This window comes from Lissotriton helveticus, chromosome 6, assembly GCF_964261635.1.
Source record: "Lissotriton helveticus chromosome 6, aLisHel1.1, whole genome shotgun sequence".
NCBI classification, from domain to species: Eukaryota; Metazoa; Chordata; class Amphibia; order Caudata; family Salamandridae; genus Lissotriton; species Lissotriton helveticus.
In genome coordinates this window covers 1,557,563,721-1,557,570,097 of record NC_136067.1, presented here as the reverse complement: position 1 = coordinate 1,557,570,097, position 6,377 = coordinate 1,557,563,721, and positions in this window count along the sequence as shown.

Below are 6,377 nucleotides of genomic sequence, written 5' to 3'. Positions count from 1 at the left end.
GTCATAATTCACTTTTGACATTTTGGCAGGGTCTTGAATCCCTTTGACAAGGTCATAAATCATTCGACATTTCATAGATCATTCCCTGTCATAAATCGATCACTTTTGGTCATAACTCCTGTCATAATTCGTAACATACTTCAATTGTTGCTATGTCCTTAACTATATACTTCAATTTTGTAAGGTAGAGTTTCTGTGTTGCACTTATCCTCTGACCGTGAAAGGGGGTGGGGGAGGGGTGACCTCTCACTGCTGTTGGGCTCAACTCGCTACCTTTTCTTTCCATTTGTGCCCTGCCGTATGGCCAGTCTGGGCTGCGAGTGCCATGCTCCACATACTCCCCGTTGGCCGACTTACCCTGTCGTGAAGCATCCCAGAGTAAGTGGCCGTCATCAGGGCGGGACTGGGAACCCAAACCGGCCCTGGCAAACTACTTGGCCGGACCCCCTCGAGGGCTGAGGGTTGCGGCTGAGCTGTTTGCAAGGGCCGGTGTTGGCCGATTTTGTTACTGGGGATGATATTGCAGGCACCCGGTAACAAAAGCGGCCCCCAAGGGTCCCAAAAGCGGCCCCCACCCTGGCGGCCCACCTGGGAAACACCCGGAGCCCGTGACACCCAGTCAGGCCCTGGCTGGCTGTCATCCGGCACTCCGCCCTGCCGGGGTCCTTCCTTTTTCCAAAACTTGATCCTTGTTTTTCTGCCTCTACTGTGCCCTATCTTCTCCAGGTGTGAGTGGGTGGGATGCAGCTCTGGTAGCGCGCTGCCCCTGCTTCTCATATTGAGTTTACCCAAGGAGCAGTGGTAATTATAACCCCTTTTTCCCCCAGCCTGTGTTGGGTTGCTAATTCCTCATAAGGCGATTAAAAAAATACTGGGCCCCTGTTTGGCCCAAGGCTCCGCGCCCTTCACCTCCTTCTTGGCGCTCTTTTTTTTTACCACCATGTTTCCTGGGGGTTTGGGAAGCAAGGGGCCTCCCCTCTTGTTTGGCGTGTAATGGGACCGAAAACCATTTTTTCCCGGCCCCAGGTGGGTATTAATGTGCCGACCCTTCATGCCTCTTTCGTGGGCAGCCTCTGCCAGAACACCAGCACTTGGCCCACCCCAAACTGTCATATTGCAATGACTTTACGTTAAAAAGACATGAAGTGTGGGTTGCGCTTTTGAGAATTCTTTGCTGCAGTTTTACTATCATGTATGGTGGCCATTTGCCCATCAGTTGGGGTTATAAATCACTTTTGCCAGGTTCATAAATCACTTTGACAGGGTCATAAATCTTTTGGACAGGTCAATCATACCCAGTCATAAATCAACCACGTTTGATCAACACTCCTGCCATAAATCACAACATACTTCGATTGTTGCTATGTCATCAATCATACAATTTTGTGAGGAAAATAGTTTCAGTGTTGGACTTATCCTCTGAGCCCAGGGTTCGAGGGAGGGGGGTGTAAGCCTCTGCCGGTTGTTTAGGCTCAACTCGCTAACTTGTCTGTCCATTTGTGCCCTGCTATCAGGTGGGTCATGCTCCGCAAACCCGTCGGGTGACTTACCATGCCCTAAGGCATCCCCAAGTAAGTGCCCTTCATTCCTCACACCACCCTGCCAGTGTGCCTCCTTTTTCCAACACATGTTCCTTGTTTTAGCAATTCGCCGCCTGTGGGTCTCACGTCCCCAGGTGGCTCCCCCCCCCCCTCCCAAGTGGGGATTTCTCACCTCTTTTTCTTTAGGAGCAGACTGCCATCACCAGGGCTGCCCACAGGTTCACCTAAAACTTCTCAATTCCCTCCTTTGAGGGGTGTGCTCCATCTCCTGTGTATAACTCCGAGCACCTCCGTTTGATTAGCCCCATGCCTGATACTCTCCAAGCCATGTGCCTTGCAGAACTTGCTGACAGAGATGTTAAGTTTTCCCCTAGAATTATCACTGCCCCATTTGATAAGGCCCCCCCTTAATTTCTGCCTGGGGATGATTTCTGACCACATGATGGTGATGCTGCCAAAGCATCTCACTGCTTTGGTTAGCCCTATTCGGATGGCTTGGAGGAGGTCCTTCCATGTGTATTATTAGAATATATGGGTATTGTGTGACAGTTGCCTGTAGCTATCTCCTTCGTATTCCAGGGATGTCCCTCCATTGTATGTTGGTTGCCTCTGACTGACTTGCCTGGCCACTAAGTCTGTGGTTCCACCAAGACTGCATCTGGTGGATAAATTAATGACCAACCACCCAAGCTGTCCAGGGCATGTCCCCTGACAAGGCATCAATAACAACTGTCAATTTGTGCGTTACTCGGGCCATGTGTGGTCATGAGAGTTAGGGCCTAATGTGAGTTTTATAAGCGTTTGAGTGCCACCTGCCCATCACTTTAATCGGGGTCTCTAGCATCCCGTGTTGAGCGGTCGTCATTGCCACCCCTATCCTGAATCCCAAGAAAGATTACAGTAGGTCCACCAGAGAACCTTGCGCATTACTGCAGTGAATTGAAACTTCCTCAGTAGGTCCCAGTTCTTGTGCCTGAAAAGTGGTGCCCCCACTACCACCACGGGCTGAGCTGCCATGCAGGAATACAAGCAGCATCCTTGGCAGTACTTAGGGTCCGCTAGGCAACGCAGGTTTAGTCAGGACCCCTTGCCTTGCTGGTCTGTTTTTGATTTTCTCAGTAGTAGCACCACCTGTGTTAAGACTGGTTTAACATCTGCTGTTTGTAGGCATGCTGTGCCTCCCTCCCTTTTTGCTGGGGCCACCAGCTCGCTCACCCTGCATGCCCCAAAACATTCTAGCATGAACACTGTCTTGAACCGGGAGACCTCGAATGCTTTTAGGGCCCCTAACTTGAGGACATGTGATGGAAATGGTGCTTTTAGCGGAGTTATTCCAAACCTTTTGCCTCCCTCCTCCTCTTTTTCTGACTGCATTTTTGTTGGCTTTAGGACTCTGAGCACTTTACCACTGCTGACCAGTGATAAAGTGCATGTGCTCTGTACCTAAAATGTGATGACAACTGGTTTATCCATGATTGGCATATGTTGTTTACTTATAAGTCCCTATTAAAGCGTACTACCTATGGCCAGTGCCTTAAGATCAAATGCTACTAGTGGGCCTGCAGCACTGATTGTGCCACCCATCTAAGTAGTCCTTTAACCATGTCTCTGGCCTGCCACTGTAGAGCCCGTGAATGCAGTTTTAAACTTCCACTTCGACCTGGCAAGTTCATCTGTATGCCAGGCCAAACCTTCGCTTTTATTACATACAGGTCACCTCTAGAGTAGGCCTTGGACAACCTATGGGCATGATCTTTTAAGTTTTACATGTCCTGGTAGTGAAATACTCCTAAATTCGTATTTCACTACTGCAAGGCCTATCCCTCCCATTGGGTAACAATGGAGCTGCCCTGTAACTTATATAGATGTAACTTTCCATTGGGAAAATATAGGAAAAGTAAGGTTGGTGTCTCTGGACTCACAATCTAAAAACACATCTTTTAGTGAAGTTGGTTTTTAAATTTCAGGTCTGAAAATACCACCTATACAACTTTTAGAAAGATGGCATTTTCTTACTTAAACCATTTAGTGCCTCTTGTCTGTCTCTAGATACATGTCTGGGCTGGGTGACAGCTGCCTTCCTGCATTCCCTCTAGACAGACACACACGAAGCAAGTATAGTTGTGCCTGAGTGGTTATCCGCATGTTGATGCGTCTGCCTGAGCAGGATGTGTGGGCGGGGCGGACACTTCTACCTGAAAGGGCTAGGTCCTGTCCCAAGTAAACAACAAAACGTCCCTCTTGTGATTCCCACTCGTATTGTCACACGAATCGATGACCTTTTTTTTCTTTTTTAGGTGAACCCCACATTCGTTGCAATACACTCAACATATTTAAACACTAAACCCTGTTTAATATAAAAATATCTTGTTCATTCCATATCATAATCACCAACACTTAAAAATACCACTATTCAATAGTATCTTCATATCATACAAAGTGATATAATTGATAAGTTATATAAAAACATTCTTAGTTTGTGCAAGGACACATCAGTGTATTGCCTCACTGTCACGTTAATCCGTTATTCTTTAAAATCTATTTCTGTTAATCTCAATAATAACTAGGCTAAAAATTGAACTAATATACTTGACTAAAGGAAGTTGTCCAGCCTTTTGGATTCCCTATCCGGTAGAGCGGTAGGCACTGCATCTGGATTTACTCAGGAAGTGGAGGCTTGGACCATCAAGCTCTTCAGGGTAGAATAGTGGGTGAGAAAAGGGGAGTTCTCTGGGGTGGCTTGATGGCGGCTGGCGATTGTCCTGTCCACAGGAGCCCCTGTGCAGGGCTTTGATGTCTGTAAGGTTTCATTAAATGGGAGAAGTGACTCCCGGTTGAAGCACCTCCGTCAAAACATTAGTCTTGACAGTCACAAAGGGCAACTGAAGGTCAAGAACCTCAACCACTCTCCTCACCACTGTAGCAAATGTGGCACCCTCTTCCATAGCCAAGGTAGGAGAAAAGAGAAACCTAGTATCTGGGAAAGTGTCGAGTCCACTAGCATCTGCCAATTCCTCACAGCAGTCCATATTCTGGTCTAGGGGCTGGTATTCGTCAGAGTCTATTGGCTCCTCTCAATTCTCCCCAAGTCCTAGCCCATAAGAATAGGGTTTAGGCTCCGGCCTGGAAGGAAAGACTCCAGTCGGCACCTGAGACAGACTGCAACCCTCCGGCTCCGGGTTGGAGTTGGGGATAAGAATGGGGACGGTGCCACTGGAGAGCACCAGGAGCATCGACAGTGGGATGGGCGTCGGGGAAGGTTGAGGTGGTGCAAGCGGTGCCAGTCCAGATCCATTGTGGATCCAAGGGGCCCGACTGGCAATCAGAGCAGGCCCGCTGGCAGTGAACAAGTAGGGGTCACTCCCGAACCAGCGGGCCCAAAAGTGCTCAAGCAGGGATGGGCCACCCAAATATGAGATGCATGGCATCATAGAATTCTCAGAGAGGGGTCAGGTGTCATTCCGGCTCCAAGAAACTCAGGGAAGTGTGGTGAGGGCCCAGACTCCGGCAAAACCACAGAGCCAGGCCTCGAGTGATGATGCTCCCTCGTCTCATTGGATGACCTCGACATAAGGGGTGAAGTCGAAAATCTATTTGAACTCTTCCTCTTTTTCTTTTAGTGGGACATACTGGAGTGGAACGACTTCGATGAAGATCTATGGCTACAGACTGATCCCGGGACCTTGCTCTTGGACCGGGATCGAGACCATCCTGGTGTCACATGTCGAGCCGCAAGGACCTTGACGGATCGCTCCTTCAAGGCCTTCAGGTGCATGACATGAGAATTGGCACAGGTCTTGGCATCGTGGCTGCCCTCAAGGCACCAGACAGACAAGGTGCGGTCCATCACCGACATTTGTCAGTGGCAGGAACCACAGGGCTTGAATGCAGCCTACCTTGTGTACATCCCTGCCACACCAGGATATAAGTCTTAAAAAAAACATCAACAAAAAAGAAGTCAGTCAAAAATTAACTGGGGGTAGCTCTTTCTGGATCTGTGCTTACTGGTGCAGAGAGAAAACAACTGATGTAAGCGTGCTGGGTTGGCACCTATATAGGCACTGCGCATGTCACTTCCAGCCTGGACAATGGCACGTGGAGGCGAACAATGCCACCTACCCGTATGCAGGAGTACTGCTCACAAAAAATTTCTACTTCCAGTCTGACGCCCACCCAATGATAATTCTACGGTAAAGACATTTCATCCCTGAATTATACTTTGCAAGAAGTTGATGCTAGAGCCAGGTCTAACAGACTTTCTTAATTTGTATAAAGAAATAGGTGAATCCATATTAAGGAGAATATGATGTTGGTGAACCCCTCCCATGTGACAGTGAGAAAGTCGCTGAGAAGTATAAAGGACAGGTTCTTCCCCTACTTTTAAGTGCTTAGAAAACACAACAACAAAAATAATATAATGTACTGAATATATCAGCCTGGGTGCAATGAAAAGCTGAGTGAACCAGCCTGAATTAAAGTTTGTAGGTTATGACAGACCTCGACAAAATATGCGTAACTTACATTCCATTTAAAACAATGGTTGGTAAAAGTTCTATAGAAAGCATGTAAAACTGTCAAAAACTTTTCTGAGCCAAGAACAGCGCAAAACAAAATTCCACCTAAAGTCAACTTCCTACAGTGTTTTTAGGTCCTACGTTAGCCAAGACCTTATGATTTTACTAAAATTATAAGTATAATCTCATATTTATTTATTTGCAAAGTTTTATATAGCGCTGGCTAGACCCGGAGGTATCAGAGCGCTTTACATGAGGATCAGTGATTTACATGTTACATAATTACAGGAGCGAAGTATAGACATAGGAGAAAAACATGAGA